Consider the following 25,709-nt stretch of genomic DNA (forward strand, 5'->3'; position numbering starts at 1 on the left):
AACTTTGCAACTTGAGCAGGGTCCGCTTGTTGTCGGCGGCCGCCTGGTCTTCTTTGCGCGCGCTCGCGCCCCGCCGAGGATGCCCAGGTGAGCCCCCCCCGCGCTCCCGCTCCGACGGAGCGCTCGCTCTCGCCGCCGCTGCCGCACCCCGGAGGATGGGCGGGCGGGCCGGCGCGCAGGCGACGGCAAGCCTCTGCGGGCGCTCTCGGCGCACCCGGCACTCACATCCGGGGCTGGCTTTGGCTCCGGGAACCAGCAGCAACCCGGAAAAAAGAGGCGCTGCCGAGGCGCGACGGGAGCTGCTCGCGGCCGCGCCGCCTCCGAGTGTCGCGGGCCATGTCCGGGGCGCGCCGGCCAGAGACGCAGCTGGGTGAGTGCCGGGCGCGGGCGGAGGCCGCGAGGGACGCGCACAGCCGAGGGGGCCGGGGCGGGGGGGTGCCCTTCGCGGGGAGGACGGGGCGCTTGGGACGGCCCGATGCTCCCAGAAGCAGCCGCCCGCTGGGGCTCAGCCCGGAACCTGTCCGGAAGGCCGAGGCACCGGGCCAAGAAGCGAGAGGGCCTCTGGGCATGTGCTGGGATCACCGGGACAACGAGGGCACCAAGTTCCTCACTAGAAGAAGTTTCTAGGTCAAAGGGACGGGAAAAGCTTTTTGAAAAGAAACCCAAGCACGCGTGGCGGGGCTCTTTGCATCTTTACTCTGAAGTAAGCCCTGGGAACGCCAATGGTCCCGACTCCCATGCGACATCATGGAACTCCCGTCGCTGATCCACGCTCCCCGCGTGCAGTCTTAGTGGGCTAAGAAAATGTAAGAAACTTGCAGTCGGAGTTTTTGCAGCCTCCGAAGTAAACGCCCACACCCCGCGAGTTCAGTGCGACTTTCCTCCCACGTCCGCGTGCAGACGGATCATTCCTTTCCATGCAGCGTCTCTGGAAGTCCCGGGAAGAGCGGCTGTGCTGCGCTTTGGCACTGGGCGAGGCAGGGGGGGGGGTGTCCCTTTCGGCTGCCCTTTGCGCCGGGCCAAGGCATCCTTTAAAACAGCAACTGAGTTCTGTCTCCTCTCCAGACCTTTAACTGTGTTCAATTTGTGGAGGATCTCAGTGGCTGTTACCCCTGGTGGAATATGCTCTCCCTCACTATGGGAGGCAGAAGTGCTTCTGAATACCAGTTGTTGGGCATCCCAGGGTGGGGGGGGGGGCGGGGGCTGCTGGACTTTGGTCTGCTTGCCTTCTTCCCAGGGGCATCTGGGGGGCCACAGTGAGAAGAAGATGTGGGGGACCTGAGGGGCCACCACCTGATCCACCAGGGCTCTCCTAATGTTCTTGCCTTACTTCTCGGAAGAGTTCTGAGCCCAGTCTGCGGCTGAGAAGCACGGGTGGTGCTCCCAGGGGATCTCGCCTTAAGGAGCTCAAGGTCACACACTGCCTGCCCACACATTGCCCTGTTTGACTTTGTGGGGCAGCTCAAGATAGGTGCTGGGATTTGGTGATGGCTGAGAGGAGTGGGAGGTCCCAGGTCTGAATTTTAACTTGACTGCAAGCCAACTGGGTTGCTTCATTTGCAGTAGGCACATGATAATACTGGCCTGCTTTCCAGGGTTGTTGTCAAGATGATTCACACAAAGTATGTCAAAATGTGTGTGTGTGTATTCCATCCTGAAGAACATAGGATGTTACCTTGTATTGAGTCAGACCAATAGGGGGGGGAAGCCTGTTTCAGCTCAAGGTGGGTCCCAGGTCTTAAAACTCCAAACCCTTTGCATGGACTGTGAGGGGTTTCCTAGAATCATAGAATCATAGAATCATAGAATCATAGAGTTGGAAGAGACCACAAGGGCCATCGAGTCCAACCCCCTGCCAAGCAGGAAACACCATCAGAGCACTCCTGACATATGGTTGTCAAGCCTCTGCTTAAAGACCTCCAAAGAAGGAGACTCCACCACACTCCTTGGCAGCAAATTCCACCGTCGAACAGCTCTTACTGTCAGGAAGTTCTTCCTAATGTTTAGGTGGAATCTTCTTTCTTGTAGTTTGGCTCCATTGCTCCGTGTCCACTTCTCTGGAGCAGCAGAAAACAACCTTTCTCCCTCCTCTATGTGACATCCTTTTATATATCCTACAGGAGTCTTTCTCAGCCCTTCCTGGGAATTGAAGAGGGTGCCTTCTGCATGCCAAGCGAATGTTCTGTCACTGAGCCCCAGTCTTTCTCTGCTTGGATAAGTACATCCACACCATAATAGACATCACAGTCATGGAGTTTAAAAGGGCACACACAGCCTGAGGATGCTTCAGGATGCATGCTTATTCTGGGGGTTGGTGCTCCTCATCTGTTTAAGTTTTTTTGCAGTGCAGCATGATTTTGCATTAAAATGCTAGCCTGGCCACCCCACCCAATCCTGATTTATACTTTGTGCTGGAAATGTAATAAGTAAAAACAAAGCAAAACCTGTCACAAATGGCCTGTTTGTGGTATCTTAAAAACCCATTTTGGGATGCGGGTGGCGCTGTGGGTTAAACCACAGAGCCTAGGACTTGCCGATCAGAAGGTCGGCGGTTTGAATTCCCGCGACGGGGTGAGCTCCCGTTGCTCAGTCCCTGCTCCTGCCAACCTAGCAGTTTGAAAGCACGTCAAAGTGCAAGTAGATAAATAGGTACCGCTCCAGAGGGAAGGTAAACGGCATTTCCGTGTGCTGCTCTGGTTCACCAGAAGTGGCTTAGTCATGCTGGCCACATGACCTGGAAGCTGTACGCCGGCTCCCTCGGCCAGTAAAACGAGATGAGCGCCACAACCCCAGAGTCGGTCATGACTGGACCTAATGGTCAGGAGTCTTTACCTAAAAACCGATTTGCACCAGTAAGCCTACATCGGGAGGCCCCCACAGAAAGCACCATAGAAGTGTTTTGCTATTGCATCTATGGTCCATGGAGAGTTTTATATAAAGAACAAGAGAAAGTAGACTCTTCAAATGAGGACCTCTCCATCTATTCATTAGCGCTACTAGTATTAAAAATCCATTGCAATGTCTATTTTTCTACTCAATAAAATGCATTCTCTGTTCCCATTGGTATCTCTTTAGCTTTGTTACTGCTGTTCATCTGAAATAAAAGTTGCTGCCCTGGATGCTGATTGCGCCAAAATAGAAAGTCTGTGCCTTGAAACCTCCCAGAAACAGTTTCTCTATTGCATTTGTATTCCGCTCATCTTCTAGGACAGGCACGTCCAACAGGTAGATTGTGATCTACTGGAAAATCACTGGACGTCTGACGTCTGTGGGTAGATCACTGGTAGATCAGTGGCTCCCCCAAAGAAGCTGAACAACTTTGGCTCCCCTAAAAAAAGCTCAACATTTTGGCCCTTCACCCCCCCCAAAAAACGGGCAGATCAACAAGTTTGACCTGAACCCCCCAAAAGGGGGTAGATCACTGCCAGTCTTTAACTCTGTCAGTAGGTGGCAGTCTCTTGGGAGTTGGCCACCCCTGCTCTAGGACACTTGGGGCACCTATACACTGTCCCATGTTATCTTCAACCAGAGAAAGGAGAGAGAAAGAGGAAGGTGGCTGGTCCAAGGTCATCCATTGAGCTGTATAGAGATCTGCCCTCTTAAGAAAGGAAACAGAGTCCTGCTGGATCAGGCCAGAAGCTCATTTGGCTCATCATGTGCTCTCTCGTTGGCCAACCAGATGCCTATGGGAAGCCTGCAAGCAGATCCTCTTGAGTTTGCTGCCAGATGTATTGGGATGCATCCTTGTGGCTTTTTATTCTCCCACCACAAAGTATTTGTGAACTTGGATAATGTGAACGGACCACCATGCAGCCCTGCCAAACCTGGTGCCCTCTAGGTTCCCCTCAGCTCAGCCAGCGCAGGCGCGCGGATTGGAGCTGTTGTGGAGAAATTATGGAGAGCCCAGCTTGGGGAAGCCAACCCTTGACTTTTCCCTAGGGTGCGATTGGGTGGGGCTTAACCAGAACCAGAGAAAATAAGGCTGGCTTGCTTCTTTTTATGACTGCTTGGTGTGTATTGGGCTGGAGTGAAATGTGATTTGGACATTCACTAGAGCATGTTGCAAACAGGTCTCTCTGTGGGTAATTGCAGAATCCTCTGTGCACTGGGTGTTTGAGTGAAAGGTATTAGCTGTGGGACAGAGGTTACCCAATCTGGGGATGGGGTTCTGCATCTTTGTGCTTATGGTCAATAAAATCATGCAAACTGTATCCCCCACCTACCCATTATTTCCCAGGCTCAAGTATTCTTCATTATATTTAAGTTAGAAACCTATATGCATTATGCCTTGGAATAATTGGAGAGCATATGATTGGATTCAGGATACTTAGCTTTTCTGGTAGTTTGCTTCAAATATTCAAAGCACCTCCCCTATATCGTCCGGCTAGTTTTGGTGTTATCCTTGTATTGCAGATGGGGAAGGAAGCTGCTGGTTTGCCTAAAGCAATCCTGTGAGAAGATATTTTAACTGGAACTATTATGCTGCATCAGCTCTTAAAATGGTTGCAAGCAAACAAAAATAGAGTGGATGCTTTTTTCTTTGGCTACTTATTGAGCACTGTTAATGTTACCACATTCCTTCATGGAAAGGCTTGTCTGCCCCTACATTAGAGGCAGAATACTCCATAGCTGAAGCTCGTCTCTTTTTCATCTCCATGCCAGACAAAAGCTTCCCTTGTTAAAATTCTGCCTACCTTACAAATGTTTCAGAAGCCTGCCGTAAGAAGAGCCTTGGCAACCATAAATACTGCAGAAGCTCTTATACAGGAACATCAGAAAATCTCAGCATGGATCATCACCTCTTTGCCTGTTCCTCAGATTTGGAAACATGTCTTGGCATGAGTTGAGGTTGAGGAGCTGCAGTGATGAGGGCTGCAAGGGTGCCCTGGATTTAAAGCACATTTTCCTCTCCCGTCCAAAAAACAATCCTGGAAATTATAATTTACCCTTCACAGAGCTGCAGTTCCCAGCACCTTTAACAAACTAACAGTTCCCAGGATACTTTGGAGGTGAAAATGTGCTTTAAATGCATTCTAATGCATGGTGTGTGCACAGTCAAAGTTGGCTTTTCCTCTTCAGATATGTATTTTGATTCACAAGATACTCTGTAATGTCCATTGTCTGGATCTCTTCTGCATCAGTGGTCCTTGTCCCTTCCCCACTTTATTGAAAAGGGATTTTTCTGGTGTGCCTTCCTCTTACACACAATGTAAGTCAGCATGTGCTTTGTGAGCACCCAAAGAGGAAGCTATGTAGACTGCAAGCACAGAGGAACTTGGCAGCCTTCCCAGGGGATGAGGTTCTGAAAAATAAGGGTCGGTCGAGCTGCTTGGCTTCATACAAAACAGCCTTTCTATCGCTGGAGGGTTAAATGCCTTGCCAGAACAGGGAAACAATATTTTTTCTTTCTTAGGGTGTGCTTGTTTACTTGTGCATTTGCCCCCTCAAGGAATTACAGGCGCTGTAGTTTGTTTAAGGGTGCTGGGAATGGTAGCTTAGTGAGAGGTAAACCAAACTGCTCAGAATTCTTGGAGGGAAAGAATTTGCTTCAGAGGTGTGTTCAAGGTGTTGCATCTATGCAGCTTAGCATTGCCAGGCTGTGTGTGCTGCAGGAATGGCTCATTTTTGTCCTTGTTCTCACTGAGATTGCATATATGTGTCTGTACTCAGGTGTTGCTCCAGGTTTGAGGGCGCTGTTAGCAAAATACCTGCTGGTGGGCCCCCTCTTACATTGCAGGGATCTCTGGAAGGCTAACCTGGTGGTTGTGGTAGTAGCAGGCAGCAACACTCAGATGAGAGCAGGACACATGGGGGGTGCTAGGACACAAACAGACACTGTTTTATTTACTTGCAATGTCCTGGGGAAATGCCATGTTGCGAGACGTAAATGCTGGCTCTGAGACTCCAACTGGAGGCTGCCATTTTAATTTCTCACACTGTCCTGAAGGGCATTGTGGATAATTTTATATATCATTGTATAGGGGCTGAGGTCTCTGCCTGCCAGCCCTGCCCACCCTTTTGTCTTTGCCCCACCCCAACCAAAGCCCCTCCCTCCCAGCTCACCTACCTTCTTGCCTATCCCTTCACCTGCTCACCCCAAGCCCAAAAGCCCAAGCCCTTTTTAAGGAGTGGCCATGCAGTTGCCAGTGAGCCCAGTTGGTGAGGGCAAGGTGCTGATCATACCGAGGCCACGGGCCTGATCCCCATATGGGTGCATATTTCTCCATTGCAGGGAGTTGGACTGCGTGGTCCTTGAGGTCCCGGTTGTTCTATCACACCACACCATGGCTTGCTAAACCGCTGTGTGAAGGGTCTTCCCCTACGCTAAGCAGCTCTGCCAGTTGGTGGCCATTTGAACTGCAGAGCATTACAGCACCTTAAAGGTTGATGTGTGTAGGAAGAAAGATTTTTTTAGCAGCTCTTTAGCTGAAAAAGGCTCCCAGAGTGGCTGACAAATATCAAAAATAGGATGTAAGCAGCTGTCGTATGCAGACTCCAGATCATTGCGCCCATGTAGCTCAGCATGGTCTGTAATGGCTGACAGACAAACACTACCATCAGACTTAAAATGTAAAAGACATGACACAAAAGGAAAAGAGATGGGCAGGGAGGAGAAAAGTAGGCATTAGCCCCCTTTGTAACGGCATTCTTGTAATGCCCAGCTGCAATGGAAGAGTGCAAGGAAAGGAGCAGCCAAATGTGGCTGGTGTTCTGCTGAGTGACTAGAGAGGCCCTGCAGCCATCTTCAAGGAACAGCCGCTGCCACAGGAGAAGGAAAACGCTGACTCTTTGGCAGGGCTGGATCTAGGTTTGATGAGGCCTTCTGCTACTGAAGGTAACGGGGCCCTTTATATGTCCAGCTGCCCTTTGTCAACAACAAATTGTCACTGTTTTTTTGTGTTGAATATATGCTGTATGGTAATTTATGGACCTAATAGGTATCTAAAGCCATTTGCACATGCAGAATGTAGACAACCTATATATAGAAAGGAGCAAGCCAGTGATATTTTAGGGAGCAGGCGAGCAGGTGGGGCCCATGACTTACATCATAGGAGTCTACACAACACAAAACACTCTTGCTGTATGTAGGTTTTATTTTATTCGTTTTTTATCTTATATTTTGGAAATGTACATCCAGTTTTTTCCCTTTAATTTTTTTGCCCCCCCCCAAGAGAGTGGGGCCCTAAGCTATAGCTTGTTTAGCTTATACATAAATCCGGCCCTGCTCTTTGGCCCCACTTTGGATAGAGAGAAGTTTTTCTCCCTCTCTCATCATACTAGGACCTAACGGGGCCATCTTGCGAAGCTGAATATTGGGAGATTCAAGACAAACAAAAGAAATAACTTCTATTCATCATGCATAGTTGAACTATGTAAATTGCTCTTACGGAATATGGTGATAGTTACCACCTTGGAAGTCTGTAAAAGAACTAGACCAATTCCTGGAGGATAAGGCTGTCCATGGCCACTGTTCTCCCTCCCCTTTGAGATGCCTTTGAATGCCATGACTGCCAAAGAGGGGGAGAGAGCTCTTGGCTGCCATGGCCTGATCCAGGCTCTTTTTAATACCGCACCAAGCAAGCTAAACACAGCTGACCAGCTATCACTTGTGGCTGGTTGTAACACTTCCTCCTGCCCCCTGCCTCCCCTGCCCCTTCCTGCATTCACAGGCAGGCGGGAGAATTGGGTGGTCTGTCGAGCCCTTGGTGGGCTGCTATAACCTAGCTGATGGGCTACCCAGCTTGGCGTGCTGCAAGTTAAATCTTCTGGAAAAAGGGGGGGGGAGTTTGCAAATGCAGTAATATTCAAAACCAACATCCCTCTCGGATGGTTGTCCTAATAATAGTTTTAGTTATGGTGCCTCAGCATCTGCATTTGTGTTCTGCCAGAAATAATTGAGGATCTATTAATTTTAGCCTTGTAATTATTTTAAATTAAGTGTGTTTTCCTCCCCCCCCCATAAATTTATCCTTGCTCAACCTTAATATTCAGCACTCTAGTCCCTCAAAATTTGTATAAGCAAATGAGCAGTTAAGACACAGTCTCACCAAAGTGGGGATGAGGCTATTTGGGCCACAGTGTGCCTTTGGGTTGTGATTCATAACAATTGTCAGGTTTCCTCTGCTCTGCTCTCCCAATTCCAGCAGTCCCACATAGCACCATGAGGTCCTTAATACTCAGGTTGCTCTAGAAAATTACTGAGATAATATATACGAAGCTGGCACAGCCTTCAAAATGGGAAGACTTCTTGAATCTCATTTCTTGTCATAACTAGCTTAATACCTTAGAATCAAAGAATCATAGAGTTGGAAGAGACCACAAGGGCCATCGAGTCCAACCCCCTGCCAAGTAGGAAACACCATCAGAGCACTCCTGACATATGGTTGTCAAGCCTCTGCTTAAAGACCTCCAAAGGAGGAGACTCCACCACACTCCTTGGCAGCAAATTCCACTGTCGAACAGCTCTTACTGTCAGGAAGTTCTTCCTAATGTTTAGGTGGAATCTTCTTTCTTGTAGTTTGGATCCATTGCTCCGTGTCTGCTTCTCTGGAGCAGCAGAAAACAACTTTTCTCCCTCCTCTATGTGACATCCTTTTATATATTTGAACATGGCTATCATATCACCCCTTAACCTTCTCTTCTCCAGGCTAAACATGCCCAGCTCCCTTAGCCGTTCCTCATAAGGCATCGTTTCCAGGCCTTTGACCATTTTGGTTGCCCTCCTCTGGACACGTTCCAGTTTGTCAGTGTCCTTCTTGAACTGTGGTGCGCAGAACTGGACACAGTACTCCAGGTGAGGTCTGACCAGAGCAGAATACAGTGGCACTATTACTTCCCTTGATCTAGATGCTATACTCCTATTGATGTAGCCCAGAATGGATATCCAAGGTATCCAAGCTGGGTACCTTGAAGTGAGACCCACTCTCTCAAACACATGTCTCTCCTCATAGAGGGGATAAGAAGACCGACTTGCCTTGCAAAGTTGTTGTGAGAAGGCTGGAAAGTGCTGAGTTTGTGCTTCGTTTTATTCCGTCCTGAATCCATAGATGGGAGAAGCTTATGCCAGAGAGAGAGAAGGAGAGGGGCAGAGGGGGAGGGAGGGAGGGAGGGAGATAATTCTCCCAGGTCAGACCGGGAGGTTGGACTTGTCTTCTCAGCTGATCCCAAGGGCTACAGTCAGTGACTAGTTGACTACAAGAAGCATCATCTCGGCCACAATTTAATCACCCAAAGGTTGTGGTACTTGTGGCAGGGCCTTCACATCTAGGGCTGGCCCCTTCAGCCACCTGAAGGAAAGGCAGTCTGGTGTAATAACCCAAGTTGCTGAGAGGCAAAGGCTACAAACCTGTCCTCTTCTGAGGATTGTCTTATTTCCAGGCTGTTCTATGATTTGAATATTCCTCTGTATGAAAAACCCCCAACCCACTTCCTCTGGAAAATTAATGTTGTGGGGAGAATGGGGAAGATTTTTTAAAAATTGTTTTATTTATTTACAACATTTATTTCTCCAGGGAGCTTAAGGCAATGCATGGTTCTCCCCCTCTGTTTTTCCTTCACAGCACCCATGTGAGTTAGGTTAGACTGAGCATGACCCAAGGTGAACTTCATGGCTAGTGGTTTCCTGGGGCTGTGATGCCCTTTGGGACGGGTGCGTCAGAAGGCAGGAGGCCCACAGTAGGTGGCGCCAGAGCCAACCATAGGGAGAGCCAAGCTGCTCTAGTTTCATTCCAATGCTGTCCCTGCTGTGTTCTACAAGGGCAAAGCTGAGACTCCCCTTTCTTGCAGTGAACCTTTTCCTGCATTCTGAAGTGACAGAGACCAGAAACAGGTTTATCATACCAGTGCAAATTTGGTTGGGCTTGAGTTCCTTCAGCTCTCTGAGCCCATCACAAGTGCCTTCTGTTTCAACTTCTGAATGCCTGGTGAAAGACCTTTTACTCTTCCATCAGGTTTTGCAGGAAATTAAGAATACCTTTTCCCATAATTGTTAGCTGACTTCTGATTTAAACATTTTTATATGGGGTTCATGGTATTCTTTTGTGTATGGTTGTTGTTAACCACTCTGATTTTTTTATAAATAGCAGTATGTGTGTATATATATGTAAGTAAGTAGAAGAGACGCTATCGGACTTAAAGGACATTTCCCAACAGCACTGAGGGAAGTACAGAGTGAGGCCGGGGGGCAGCTTAGGAGGGCATTTGTCTTGGAGGAATCCTGAGGGCCAGAAAGGGAACCTTGGAGGGCCACATGGAGCCCTGAGCCTGAGGTGCCCCACCCCTCATGTACTGTACATGGGGACTAGCAGCATGAATGTGTGAATGGGTCCCATGCAAAAGCGCTGTTTTTCAAGCGGGACTATAGCTTGTTGGTAGAGCTTTATGTGCCAAAGGTCCCAGCTTCCATCCCTAATATCTCCTCCGCCTATAGTTCACATCTACAACATATGTCAAAGTATGTGACTGAACCCCAAAGAATCATGGGAACTGTAGTTTGCAAAAGATTCCAGGAATTGTAGTATTGTGAGGGTAAACTGCAGTTGTCAGAATTCTTTGGTGGAAGTCCTGTTCTTTGAATGGTTGCTGCGGATATGACCATAGAGGAGGGAGAAAGGTTGTTTTCTGCTGCTCCAGAGAAGCGGACACGGAGCAATGGATCCAAACTACAAGAAAGAAGATTCCACCTAAACATTAGGAAGAACTTCCTGACAGTAAGAGCTGTTTGACAGTGGAATTTGCTGCCAAGGAGTGTGGTGGAGTCTCCTACTTTGGAGGTCTTTAAGCAGAGGCTTGACAACCATATGTCAGGAGTGCTCTGATGGTGTTTCCTGCTTGGCAGGGGGTTGGACTCGATGGCCCTTGTGGTCTCTTCCAACTCTATGATTCTATGATTCTATGAGTGGTGGTTGGTAAAGTCTGCGTAGTGCCCTTCAGATTTTGTGGGCTACAGTTCCCATCAGTCCCATGCAGTGTGGACAATAACTATGAATGTTTGGAGTTGTAGAGGCATTTCAGGATATGGTACATTTGTTTCCCAACTTTCCCCCCTCTATCTTCAATATGCAAAGTGAAAAATGGTCCCACAACGAGCATGACAAATCATTTACTGCAACCGGTTTACACAATATATGGTTCCTCCTTTTTACAAAATTTCAAGCTCCGTAGTCACTTTTGCTATGAACTCAGAAAGCCCATCTTCTGCGCAAAAGCTTTCAGGAGTGAACGGCTGGGGCACCAGGGGGCTTGTCTTTTAGGTAAGATGTTATTACTGGCAGTTCCTGCAGCAGGAGTCTTCAAGGGAATGAATGGCAGGCTTCAGCTGGGAGCCTGGTGGTCTCCTGCCTTTAGCAGTTTGGGCCCCTGTTTGCCAGTCCTCCACTCATGACCCAAGTTCCAATGGGGAAGTGACCTTGGGGACACACCTTCCTTTTGTCAGGTTTGTGCATGGTGGCCCTGGGCCTGCCTTCAGACAGTAGGTGCGGATCCAGATTCTGCAGCAGCACATGTAATTGCAGATCTGTAACCAGAACCGAATCTAGAAATGGAGGATGTCTTTGCATTTATCTGCTTATTTCATGTGACTTCCAGGATGGAATATATTACAGCTGCTTTTAATTGTACAAGAGCTGAGGAAATGGAAGAGAGAAGGGTCTGAAAATGTTTGCAAAGGTAGAAGTCAGGAAATACTGCCTCCTTGTAATCCATCTCCACCAGTTCTCTTGTCTTGTGAACCCTTTTGTTTTAAGAGGGAGGGTACAAATCCAGTAAATTAAACAAAATGAATGGAATTGCCATTATCAATTTAGCTAGAAGTTACTACCTCTAGGTCTTCCGGCAGCCAGACTTTATACAGGGCACTGCATGTTCTGCAGCTCAATGATCAGGAATGTAGTTTGTTATTGTACAAAAAAAAATGCATATTGAGAATCTAATCTTTCAGTACAAGTTTGTAGCCCTCCAGGCAGTGAAAGTGTGTTAGCAATGCATGACCTGGCAAAGTGTGCGGGGGTGGGGTGGGGAGTCAAGGTCCCTGACTGGCACACACAAAACCACACCTAATCCTTATGCAAAATAAAAGGATGCATGCAAATTATCTTAATTTGCGCAACACACATTGGTTGTAAAATTGAACTCTTAAGGCAGAATTTTAATCTGAGCACACACGTGCACACACACACAAACACAAACACGGTGCTGACAAAATTCCTTTGGGAGTCTGCCACAGTCAGTGGTCTCTGGTTGACTGAATCATGTCTTCAGTTGGCCCCCTTAGTAAGCCAGGTGGCAAAATAAAATTGGAAACTGCAAATCTTGCAGTGTGAAGACAGTCTTATGATGTTAAAAACAGAAGCCTGCTTTTGTGTCTGGAGAGATTACACAAATCACTTGAATTCTCTCGGGTCCAAAATTGGGTAGTCGGCAGCAGGGTGAGAAGTCTGTCTGCTCCTTCCTTATCAGCCTCAGGCTTTCTCCCCATCTATTCTGGTCTGTCCTCGGGGAAGGTGTGCTGAGAGGCTGTACCACGTGCTCTAGAAGGCCTTGTTCTTTTTCCTCTGGTGGGATGGAGCTTTGTCTATAAGGGGCAGTCTATGGTTTTGTTGCCTGCAGTGAAGTTGTACCATCTCAGGAGGACATGCCCTGTTCTGTTTTGGAACTCATAGTCCAGCTTTAAGGCAGAAGGCTGCAGGTCGGGACCAAACCAGCCAAGGTCTGTGTACACTTGTGGAGCAGGCTGTCGGCTGGGGTATGAACTCAGGTTCTCTGCAGTCACTGGCTTGAGCTGGAAGCTGAAATGCAGCAAGCAGAAGGAGACCAAGCATTGTTGGCCAGGCAGACAGTGGAATTCCTAATATTTAAGCTGAGGGTATCCAGAGGCTTCACTCTGCCCACAGTCACACGTACAGGTAAGCCAAAAACCTTATCTCCATAAAGCATAGTGCCCATCCTATCTGGCACAAGCAGATAGGAACAAACCAGAAAGGAAGGTAGGTGCCCCCTCCATAACTCAGTTCCTGGGGGGCAAAAGGGTTGGTCTGCAGTGGCATCCTTGTGCTGGGAGTGCTGCTGCCCTGGGCCCACTTCTCTAGCATTTCTTTGAATCATAGAGACCACAAGGGCCATCGAGTCCAACCCCCTGCCAAGCAGGAAACACCATCAGAGCACTCCTGACATATGGTTGTCAAGCCTCTGCTTAAAGACCTCCAAAGTAGGAGACTCCACCACACTCCTTGGCAGCAAATTCCACTGTCGAACAGCTCTCACTGTCAGGAAGTTCTTCCTAATGTTTAGGTGGAATCTTCTTTCTTGTAGTTTGGATCCATTGCTCCGTGTCCGCTTCTCTGGAGCAGCAGAAAACAACCTTTCTCCCTCCTCTATGTGACATCCTTTTATATATTGGAACATGGCTATCATATCACCCCTTAACCTCCTCTTCTCCAGGCTAAACATGCCCAGCTCCCTTAGCCGTTCCTCATAAGGCATCGTTTCCAGGCCTTTGACCATTTTGGTTGCCCTCCTCTGGACACAAATGCCTGCAGCGCACTGCCGGTCACTCTGGGCATGATGGGCCTTTAAGTGGCTTCTGCCGGGCTCTCTTCAAAAGAGTGCTGCTGCTCTTACTCCTTTGCAAGGCCTGCCTGCCCTCTTCCTGCCTGTGGAACAGAGGAGGCTGCCTCATGCCAAGGAAGATCATGGATCCATCTAGCTCAACGTTGTCCGCACCAACGGGCAGTGGCTCTCCAGGGTTTCAGATAGGGGACATTCTCACCCACCCCACCCCCACAGATGCCAGAGATTGAACCTGGGATCTTCTGCATGCCAAGCAGATGTTCTGCCACTGAACTATGGGAGGGATGGAACCACTTGCCACCAGCAGGGTTCAGCATTGGAAAACCCCATGTTAGGGACCCCCTCAAACCTGGAGCAAGCCCTGGTTAGCTCCCCTCTACGTGTGGCATGATCTCAATCCTACCTCTGCCCCTTTGCATCTGCTGTTTTTTGTTTGTTTTTTGCTGTGTTGGGGTGGGGTGGGTATTTGGTTGGGGCTCTGGATTGGTTTAGTTTTGGTATAATTGTATTTTTTATTCCCCCCTACTGTTTTATTGGCTATTGTATCATTTATACTTCGCTCTGAAGGGGAGAGGGTCAGGGCTGCCTGGGAGTGGGCCCCAGACAACAGAATGGCTGTGGCAGGTTCCACAAGGCGGAATGCACTGGTACACCTGATCTCAGGGATTACGGGCAGGAGGAGGGGTCACGCTAAGACCAGACCATGGCATCGCCGAGGAGACAGGCTTAGTCGTTGTTTGAGGACTATCCCTGCCTTCGGGTCTGGTCTTGACTGGAATGATGCTGGAATCAGCAAGGGAGACACACATGACCTGAAGGTGCTGCTGCGCAATGCCAGGTCAATGATTCATAAGACCACTGCCCTCCATGACCTGATTGTGGATGGAGGCTTGTGACAGAGACTTCGTTGGATGAAGCAAATGGGCCTGTCCTTGCCGCTGCTTGTCTACCAGGTTTCTCTTACGCACAGCAACCCAGGTCACATGGGCGGGGAGGGGGGGTTGCAGTGATTTTTAGGAAGTCATTAGTTTACACTGGGCGTCCTATTGGGAAGACCCAGTTTTCTGAGTGTATGTTCTGGAAGTTGGGCAATCGGGACAGTACAGGATTCCTACTGGTGTACCGACCTCCCCGCTGCACCAAGGATTCCCTGCCCGAGCTGCTTCAAGTCGTGGCGGATTTTCTCCTGGAGACACCTAGTTTGATTGTCCATGGGGATTTAAACATCCGTGCTGACATTACCTTACAAGGGGCTGCACAGGACTTCATGGAAAGCATGGCCTCCATGGGGCTGTCCCTGAATAAGCTTGGCCCAACTCACAGTCGCCTTAGACCTAGAGTTCAACCTCTATAGATGTGGGTAATCTGACACTAAGTAAAAGTGAAACAAAAGAAGTGCCATGGTCGGATTACTTCCTGGGGCAACTGGACTTCTCTGCGACCCTTCTCTTCTGCAGGGAGGTGGGACCGATTTGGATGGTCTGCCCCCGTCACTTAATTGATCCAAATGGTTTCCAGAGAGTGGTAGGGGATGTTTTATTCCATGTTGATGACCTTTCAGCTGATCCACCAAGCTTGTAACTTCATCAAAAAAAGAAATGAGATTTGTCTGGTGTGACTTGTTTTTGATAAACTCATGCTGGTCTTGGTAATCACAGCATCCTTTTCTAAGTGCTCACAGACCAACAGTTTAATTATCTGTGCTGGTATTATTATTATTGTCCTGGTATTGATGTCAAGTTCATTGGTCAGCAGTTACCTAGGTTTTCTTTTTTTTCCCCTTTTTGAAGATGGGGAATAACATCTGCAGGGAGCTCATCTGTTCTCCAAGAATTCTCAAAATCGTAGACAAAGGCTCTGAGATTACATCTGCAAGCTCCTTTAGTACCCAGCTTTCTATATGTAGGCCATCTGCTTTCCATATTTATTTTTTAACTGAAGTTGCTTCTGTTGTGGATACCCACCATGGCATTTTTTGTTCTAATAGTTCTTTATATTTTCCCATACTTTATGATTTCCTAATGTAAAGGTTTCTAAGGGGTTGCTCGTGCGTAAGCAGGCAACTATCTCCCTGGTTGGGCACGAACGCCTGGCCTGGCTACCTAAGTAAACTTTATCTGTCCGGACGCCACTCACCCATGGCTGACTCAGTCGCTGGCAGAATCCGTCAGTGGGCGTTTCTTAAACTTCTTCCAGCAAAGAAGCTCCTTGACGCCTAGTCTCCGCCTACCCTCTCTGCGTGAAAGCCTTCTGCGCAAGGAGGGCGTGGGCAACGGAGGACCCCTACTCTCCCCGCTGGTCCCAGGCAAGGAGTCATGGGACCGCCTCGCCGCTTCCTCCATCTGCCCGCCTTCTCCACTGGTGCTACGCTGATTCTCTTCCCCAGAAGATGGGCTGCTTCTCCCGATCCCTGGATGCTCTCTGGAATCCCTCTGGCTTTTGCTCTCTCCCTCCGGCACTGATGGCAGTTCCCTGACATCCACCTCCTCCTCAGGACCCCCACCCCACCCCTGGCACGATCTTCCAATACATTATCCTCTCTCTCCTCGACCGACGATGCGGGGAATCCCCTGAAAGAACTGTCATCATCTTCTGAGGATTCAAAACCAGCCTCCCATCCGCTCGGATCTCTTCCAGCTGGTTGAACCTCCCAGTCTGATTCTTCTCCTTTGGACACCTCCCCTCCCTCCTCTTCGGAGGCAGGAAAACCCACAAAGTCCCCTTCGTCATCTGTGGGTCCAAATTCTTCCTCCCAGAATCTAGCTAATGGTTTGGGCTTCCCCGGGAATAAACCATGAAACTCTTCCACCAGATACCCATCAGTGATTGATTCAGCAGGGACCCAAGTGTTTTCAGACCTGGGCTCTCCCTCCCAAGCTACCAAGTACTCTACCTGGCAACCTTGCCACCTCGAATTGAGTATTTCCGTAGCTTCGTTACAATGTTCCCTCTCCTCTACCCGTGGGTGGGTGGTAACCCCTCCCTCCCGTCCCGGGAATTCCCGCCCCTCCCTGTAATGTGAAAGTAGGGACCTATGGAACACCGGATATATCTTCATGCTGTTGGGCAACTTAGAATCATAGAATCATAGAGTTGAAATAGACCACAAGGGCCATCGAGTCCAACCCCCTGCCAAGCAAGAAACACCATCAGAGCACTCCTGACATATGGTTGTCAAGCCTCTGCTTAAAGACCTCCAAAGGAGGAGACTCCACCACACTCCTTGGCAGCAAATTCCACTGTCAAACAGCTCTTACTGTCAGGAAGTTCTTCCTAATGTTTAGGTGGAATCTTCTTTCTTGTAGTTTGGATCCATTGCTCCGTGTCTGCTTCTCTGGAGCAGCAGAAAACAACCTTTCTCCCTCCTCTATATGACATCCTTTTATATATTTGAACATGGCTATCATATCACCCCTTAACCTCTTCTTCTCCAGGCTAAACATGCCCAGCTCCCTTAGCCGTTCCTCATAAGGCATCGTTTCCAGGCCTTTGACCATTTTGGTTGCCCTCCTCTGGACACGTTCCAGTTTGTCAGTGTCCTTCTTGAACTGTGGTGCCCAGAACTGGACACAGTACTCCAGGTGAGGTCTGACCAGGTTCAGGTGAGGTCTGAACTTGAGTTTAAATGCCACTGGGTTAACCTGTTGTATTAGCTCAAAAGCCCCCAGCCGCCTAGGCTGCAATGTCTTGCACCCTCCCTTTAGGGGCAACCCTTGGGATGACAACCACACCCGGTCTCCCACCCATATGGCCTCCCCATCCCGATGGTGCCTATCTGCCTCCCTCTTGTAAGCTTCCTTGGCCCGCTCCAAGTTCAGCCTGAGTTGCTGGTGTAAGGCCTCCATTTCCTCAGCAAATTGCTCAGCCACAGGTACACTCCATCCTTCCTCCCCCCGCCACGGGAAGGCCCTGGGGTGACACCTGTAATTGGCCGTGAAAGGGCTCATTTCTGTGGACACGTGTTCAGCGTTATTGTACGCAAATTCAGCCAAAGCTAATTTCTCTACCCAATCGTTCTGCCTCTCGCTGACATAGCAGCGAGGTACTGCTGGAGTATACCGTTCGCTCTTTCGGCCTGTCCGTTGGTTTCTGGGTGCCTCGCCGTCAAGAAGCTCGCCTCGACCTGCAGCAAGCTCATGAGTCTCCGCCAGAACCGGGAGGTAAATTGTTTCCCGCGATCTGAGATTACCCTCAATGGGGTGCCATGCAGTCTAAAAATGTGGTCCACAAACAGCCTAGCTGTCTCCTCTGCCAACACTGCATGCGAGCAAGCTACGAAATGGCACATTTTAGTCAGTAGATCGACCACTACCATGACCGCTGTCTTTCCCCTTGACTTAGGCAGATCTGTCATAAAATCAATGGACACCACTCCCAGGGCCTCCCAGGTGTAGGTAAGGGTTCCAGTAGCCCTGCGGGGGCAGCCCTCTCTCCCTTTGCCCTCTGGCATTGGTCGCACCCTCGTACATATTCTCGTACGTCTTCCCTCACCTTTGGCCACCAGAACTGCCTGGTGACAAGTAGCATGGTCTTGTGCTGTCCAAAGTGCCCAGCTGTTGGGTTGTCATGGAGCTGTTTAAGTACCTTCCCCCTCAAAGTCTCTCCTGGTACATACAGCACCCCCTTGTAGTACAGTAGCCCTTCCTTTTCCTCAAACTCCCCATTGTCTTCCTTACCGTCCCTGAGCTCCCTGATTTTTGTCTGAGCAAACTCGTCTCTGGTGAGCCCTGCTAGTTCTCGTTTCCCTACTAACGCTCCCCCCACACACACACCGGTCCTCGGGGAACATGTGCCTGGTCTCTAGTGGCCCCTCCCCTGCCATGTATTCTGGTTTCCTGGAGAGAGCATCCGCCCTCACGTTTTCCCCTCCCGGCATGTATTGTATCTCAAAGAAAAACTTGGCGAACTCCTGGGACCATCTGATATGTCTCTGATTAAGCACCCGCGCAGTCCGCCAGTATTCCAGGTTTTTGTGGTCAGTTCGGACCTGGATCTTGTGCCACGCTCCTATCAAAAGGTGTCTCCATTGACAAAATGCCGCGTAAATCACAAGCAGTTCTCGGTCATACACTGCATAGTTTTGCTCCGACTTGCTCAGCTTCCTGGAGAAAAAGGCACACGGTCTCCAGTTCTCCTTGGACCCGGGTTGCAACAATACTGCTCCAATCGCACGGTCGGACGCATCCGTCTCCAGTCTCATGGGCTTCTCCGGATCCACGTGCAGGAGCTGTTCTTCCGAGGCGAACGCCTTCTTCAATTTCTCAAAGGATTGCTGCGCATCCTCTGTCCATGCGAACTTCTTTTTGCTACTAAGACAATCCGTAATGGGTGCTGTCAAGTGGGCGAAGTTCTTTATGAATTTCCTGTAGAAGTTGCTGACGCCTAGGAACCTCTGCACATCCTTTCGGTTTCTGGGGGCCTTCCATTCCAGCACTGCCTCCACCTTGCCTGGGTCCATGGCCAGTCCCTTGTCTGACAACCTGTATCCTAGGAACTTGACCTCCCGGGCATGGAATTGGCATTTTTCCAGCTTGACCCACAACTGATGCTTCTTCAATCTCTGTAGCACCTCCCTGACGTCTTTGATGTGTTGTGCTTCATTCTCCGAATAGATTAAGACGTCATCCAAAAAAGTAACGCAATTCTTGTACGGCAGGGGCCCCAACACATGGTGCATGAAAGCTTGAAAGCAGACGGATCCCGATTGTAATCCAAATGGCATAACAAAATACTCAAAAGCCCCCGGGGGGTGAACATGGTCGTTTTCCATTCGTCCCCCTCCCGTATTCTAATCAGATTGTATGCCCCCCTTAGGTCCAGCTTGGTAAAAATCTTTCCCTGCCTCACACGTGTCAGAATATCATCGATTCGGGGCATTGGGAAAGTCATGGGTTCTGACACCAAATTCAAACGGCGGTAGTCCACCACAAGTCTGGGCTGGTTGGTTGTTTTTTTGTCCACAAAGAACACTGGACTCCCCCCCCCACTGCCTTCGATTCCCTTATGAAGCCCCTCTTCAAGTTCTTGTCAATAAACTGCCTCAACTCCTGCATCTCCCGGTCGGACATGGCATACAGCTTACCCACCGGTAACTGGACCCCTGGAAGCAGGTTGATTTGGCAGTCAAATGGCTTGTGGGGGGGCAGTCTGTCTGCCTCCCTCTCACTGAAGACCTCCTTCAAATCTGCATATTGTGGTGGCACCCGCCCTTTTTCCTCCAGGGCCACCCCAGCCACCCTGGCCACAGTCATTCTTGGTTCCTTCCCTCCCAGACAGTGTTCTAAGCAGTAAGCTGACCCAAAGGTGATCGACCGCTGATGCCATGACACCACTGGGTCATGTATTGCCAGCCAGCTCATTCCCAGTATTATTGGGGGTCCTGCCAGTGTGGCCACGTGAAAGGCAATGGTTTCTGTGTGCCTGGAAACATTCATCCACACTGGCGGTGTCTGGTGTGTCACTCCCCCCCCCCGTAGTTCCCTGCCATCAATGGTGGTCACCTGCAAGGGGAAATCTAGAGGCAACAGGTGGAGCTGGTCTCCAGGGTGAAGTCTCTACTGAAGAAATTACATGAGGAGCCGGAATCAAGCAGACCATTCACCTTGACTGGGTGCCCATTTGGGAGTTCTAGCACCACTTCAATGGCTATAGCTGCCTTGGGAGGGTCAGGCCGGGGCACTTCTACTGGTCGCTGGCCTGGCTGCTGCCCCTGCTGGTCGGCAGCCAGGCTTTTTCGTTTCCCTGCACCGGCCCCTTCCCCCCCTCCTCCTCGTTGTCTGCTGTCCCCATCATCCCTTGCCAGGCCTTTCGCTGGGGACAGACCTTCACAAAATGTCCTGGCCGCTGACAAAGGAAACACTTCTTGGTAGTTTTCCACTCCTTTTTCCAGACCTCACTGGCGTTTGAAACTCCGCGCGTGTGCGCTCCATCGATTTCCATTGGCTCTGCGGCCTGGGAAGGCTCCCTCGGCATCTCAAGAATGCGGTTGCCATGGAAACGCTCCCCCCTTATCTCCCGCTTCTCTTGAGCCCGCGCTTCCTGGCGTACACCAATCGCAAGCACAGTCTTTGTAAGCTGATCCATCGACCGCAGGTGGGGCGCGCGGGACAACTCGTCTTTCACTTCGGGCACCAAACCTGCCTCAAACAGCATTTGCACGGGCTCAGAATCTAAGTCCCAGCCGAGCTTTTGCACTAACATTGCAAAACGCGCCCAGTAGCTTCTGACAGACATGCTCCCCTGATTGCACCCCAGCAGCTCCCTCCGTGTCACACTTTGCTCCACCTCACTCGCCCCCCCAAATTTTTAAGGTCCTTTAATGCATCATTCTACGGCGCCATCAAGGGTCTGATCCATTCCCGCGCCCCATCCTGCAGATGTCCAATAATGTACGGCACCCTCTCCCTGTCATCAGCAAAGTCATTTTTCTGTAATCCCAAAGCGTATTGAATTTCCGTTCGGAAAGCATTGTAGTCTTGGGGCTTTCCTCCAAACTTATTTACAAGCCCGGGGACCTTACACCCTATCGGGGTGACTCTGACCTGCGCATCCTGAGCCCGTCTCTCCTCCAGCCGCGCTGACAGGGTAGCGACATGTGCCTCTAGGTCTCGATTCCTCTCGACCAGACCTCGCACCATGGCTTCTTGCTCTGTCCCTCCGGCTGGTCCTGTCTGGCTCATCGTGCTGCCTTCCCCGGGCTGCGCACAAGCAACATCAGGGACTGACGGATTGCTGTAAAGGTTTCTAAGGGGTTGCTCATGCGTAAGCAGGCAACTATCTCTCTGGCTGGGCGCAAACGCATGGCCTGGCTGCCTAAGTAAACTTTATCTGTCTGGACACCACTCACCCGTGGCTGACTCAGTCACTGGCAGAATCCGTCAGTGGGCGTTTCTTAAACTTCTTCCAGCAAAGAAGCTCCTTGATGCCTAGTCTCTGCCTACCCTCTCTGCGTGAAAGCCTTCTGTGCAAGGAGGGCATGAGCAACGGAGGACCCCTGCTCTCCCCGCTGGTCCCAGGCAAGGAGTCATGGGACCACCTCACTGCTTCCCCCATCTGTCCCCCTTCTCCACTGGTGCTATGCTGATTCTCTTCCCCAGAAGATGGGCTGCTTCTCCCGATCCCTGGACGCTCTCTGGAATCCCTCTGGCTTTTGCTCTCTCCCTCCGGCACTGATGGCAGTTCCCTGACACCTAATTATATGATTATGGAAGCCTTTATGTACCTTCCATTTATTATGCCATAAATATGCATGCCATCCAAATCTGATGTCATGTTCTTCCAGATCTAACAAATCTGTATTGTCTTGTTTTTATTTAATTTAAACCCTGCAACTTGCCCAAACTTCTGAATCTTTTCTAACACTATCAGAAGAGAATTTTTTGGATCTGTAATTACCAGGTCATTGGCATATGCTTTCAATTTATATTTTTTCCTACATTAATTCCTGTAATCCTTTCATCTGCCCTTATATTTCTTGTCAGGACTTCTCTCACCAAAATAAATAATAAAGGTGATAACTGACATCCTTGCCTTGTTCCTTTATGTATTTTACATTCATCGGTTAGCACCTGATTGTCAATTAGTTTTGCTTTTTGATCTGAGTAAATAGCTTGAATTCCTTTTCTAAAATTATCTCCAAAATTCATTTCTTCTAATACTTTTTTCATAAATTCCCAAGAGACATTATCAAAAGCCTTCTCTGCATCTGTAAACATCAATGCTTCTTACTTTTCATTTTTCACTTCCAGGTATTCTATAACATCTATAGTATGTCCCTTGGAAGAAATCCTGCCTGGTCATAATGTATATATTCTTCATTACTGTTTTCATTCTGTTGGACTCAAGGGCATCCTGATCAAATTTGCAGATGACACCAAACTGGGAGGGGTGGCTAACACCCCAGAGGACAGGATCACACTTCAAAACGACCTTGACTGATTAGAGAACTGGGCAAAAATAAACAAGATGAATTTTAACAGGGAGAAATGTAAAGTATTGCACTTGGGCAAAAAAAATGAGAGGCACAAATACAAGATGGGGGACACCTGGCTTGAGAGCAGTACATGTGAAAAGGATCTAGGAGTCTTGGTTGACCACAAACTTGACATGAGCCAACAGTGTGACGCGGCAGCTAAAAAAGCCAATGCAATTCTGGGCTGCATCAATAGGAGTATAGCATCTAGATCAAGGGAAGTAATAGTGCCACTGTATTCTGCTCTGGTCAGACCACACCTGGAGTACTGTGTCCAGTTCTGGGCACCACAATTCAAGAAGGACACTGACAAACTGGAACGTGTCCAGAGGAGGGCAACCAAAATGGTCAAAGGCCTGGAAACGATGCCTTATGAGGAACGGCTAAGGGAGCTGGGCATGTTTAGCCTGGAGAAGAGGAGGTTAAGGGGTGATATGATAGCCATGTTCAAATATATAAAAGGATGTCACATAGAGGAGGGAGAAAGGTTGTTTTCTGCTGCTCCGGAGAAGTGGACACGGAGCAATGGATCCAAACTACAAGAAAGAAGATTCCACCTAAACATTAGGAAGAACTTCCTGACAGTAAGAGCTGTTCGACAGTGGAATTTGCTGCCAAGGAGTGTGGTGGAGTCTCCTACTTTGGAGGTCTTTAAGCAGAGGCTTGACAACCATATGTCAGGAGTGCTCTGATGGTGTTTCCTGCTTGGCAGGGGGTTGGACTCGATGGCCCTTGTGGTCTCTTCCAACTCTATGATTCTATGATTCTATATTAGCAAACAATCATTATTTAATAGCGAGATTGATCTATAATTTTTTATTGAAGTCAAACCTGCTCTTGTTTTGGAATTAATGTTGTTTTTTTTAAGATAATTTTTATTAACCGACCAATCAAATCACATCACATAAATTCCGAATTACAAAGCCGAATTTTAAATTTTTGTTGTTTTTGTTGGGGGTACCCATATTTCAAGTTCCGAAGGGGATTCCAATCATCTTCTTACTGCTGCATTAATGTCCACAAATCTGTCCAAATAATATTCACAATTCTATCCAGTCCTATCTTGCTGTTCCCACATCTCATCTTGTTATTTTCATATATTTTTCTTTTTTCTTTGTGATCTCTTCTGATAATCTCCTTAAGCAGGTAAACAGAAATTGTAATCCTGTGTGAGTTTTTCCGTTTGTCCAATAACCATATCGAGATGTTTTCCATATATCATCAGTTCCATAAATAAAAGCACTCTTTCCATCATTAATCTTCATAAATCTGTCATGAAATAACGAGGAAGATAGCTACACGGTTGAAACTCACAATCGTTTTAATCCTTTAATTGACCTCGCAGCCGATATAGAAGTGGAGGGGGCGAACTCAAAGGCAACGAATAATGATAATGACAAAGAAGTGAGAGTCACCTCGAAGGGGGAGCCCGAGTTGGCCCTGGGCGATGGCATGGGATTCAATCATTTCCAATTAATAATCAGGACCCTGCGCTGCATCTTTAAGAGCATAAATGGGATCTCCATGCAGGTGAATAATCTCCACCAAAAGCTTGAGGCCCACTTGCTGGAGCTGCAGCACAACCTCACTCTGCCTCAGAGGGATTTAAAGGGACAGAGGTGTACCTCCCCTGTTAGACATGAAAGTGGTACTGGTGGCCACCTCTTAAAAACTCAATTGGACTTTCAATCTCTGATTTTACAACCAAACAAAATATGCCTAACTATACGCAGCAGTGACCCCAGGTCCCCAAGGTGGAATAATCCGAGAGATGTCAAAGTTCATCTAAGGCAGTTCCTCCAGATTTGGCCTCCGCTAATAGACCTCAATACAGTGAAACTTTTGCACTACCACCATCGGTTCCAAAAAGTACTGCTCTCCTTCCAGTCACCAAAAATTCCCTCCATACTGGTTAGGCGTAAAGCGTTTTTGGCCACCTGGGGTATCTTCCCAACGAGAGTCTTTAACGACACCAGGATTAAACCTCTTCTCCGTAGTATCGTACAAAAAGGTATCCGCTCGCCAGACAGGCGTGACATAGTCTCGAAACCCAAGCTGCCCACCTGGGATCCTCACCCTCCCTCTCAGCCCAAGCTTCCTGGTTTATCTACTCCAGCAACAGAGAAGCATGACCAAAGCGGGCCAAGTCATCTGGCCACCTCTGAGGAGAGGGACCTTATTTCATCCTATGGCGAATTGCCATTACTAGAACAGCAGGAAGTTATAAACAGGCTCGATACACTTAAGCAGCAACTTACATATGTACTTCAAGAGAAAATCTCCCCAAAACCTGGTCATAGCAACCTATTAAATCAAAGGAACGCAGTCATGAAGGGGCTAACACCCCAGAAACCCCTGCCAAACACTGGGACTCCAATAACGGATGATATGGCAGTCTGCCTTCATGAATCTCCTCAGGTCACAGCAGAACATACACCCCTACTCTGCCCAACTGAAATCCACGCCGAAATCTCTGAGGCGCCCCTAATCACATTATCGGAGACTCAACCATCCAATGGTTGCATCTTCCACGACCCCGGGAAAACCCTAGATGCTATTGAAGAGACAAAATGACTCTCACCCCTACTATTATCCTGGAACGTTGCTGGATGGCAATCGAAAAGAAGGGACAAAGACGTTTTAGCCTACGTATCACAGTTTAAGATCATCCTGCTTCAAGAAACCTGGATGCAAAATCCTTTTGAACTACACAATTACTTTGCTTTCCACTCCCCTGCCTCAATCGGCCCAAAAGGCGGAAGACCGACGGGAGGTTTGAGCACCTTCGTATCGACGGATCTAGGAGCCTCCCCTATCCAACTGAAAACCGACAAAAAATGGATTCTGGCCGTTAAAATATTCTCCACCCATTTTAAGATCATATGCATCAATGTTTATATTCACCCACTTATGAAACAAACTGATCTTAAAAACATCTGGAACGAACTGGAAGACTGCATTCTCTTTGTCTCAAATAAGTTTCCCTCTGCCTCCTTAATTATTGGCGGGGATTTTAATGCAAGGCTAGGCCACTCAGACGAACAGTTAATCAAGGAAAGTGGAATGGGTCCCCTAAATGCTAATGATGAACACTGGCCCCTATTCAGGCGTCACTCACTTGACCCAGTTACCAATTTTGCTGGTACATGTCTTTTTTTAATGGCACTTAGAT

The 25,709-nt window shown here is 48.8% G+C and overlaps 1 protein-coding gene across 2 annotated transcripts in view; it reads left to right on the forward strand.

The window, feature by feature from the left end:
* Positions 1 to 226: 226 nt before the first annotated feature.
* PLEKHA2 (pleckstrin homology domain containing A2) overlaps positions 227 to 25,709 on the forward strand; it is a 111,071-nt gene continuing 85,588 nt past the window's right edge. Inside the window, exon 1 of one of the 2 annotated variants that reach the window (XM_082200580.1) lies at positions 227 to 370. The gene's annotated coding sequence lies outside the window, so the exon portion shown is untranslated. The remainder of the gene's footprint in view (positions 371 to 25,709) is intronic. The other variant, XM_082200579.1, reaches the window with a different exon arrangement.

This window comes from Podarcis vaucheri (assembly GCF_965113315.1).
Source record: "Podarcis vaucheri genome assembly, chromosome: 15".
Lineage (NCBI taxonomy): Eukaryota > Metazoa > Chordata > Lepidosauria > Squamata > Lacertidae > Podarcis > Podarcis vaucheri.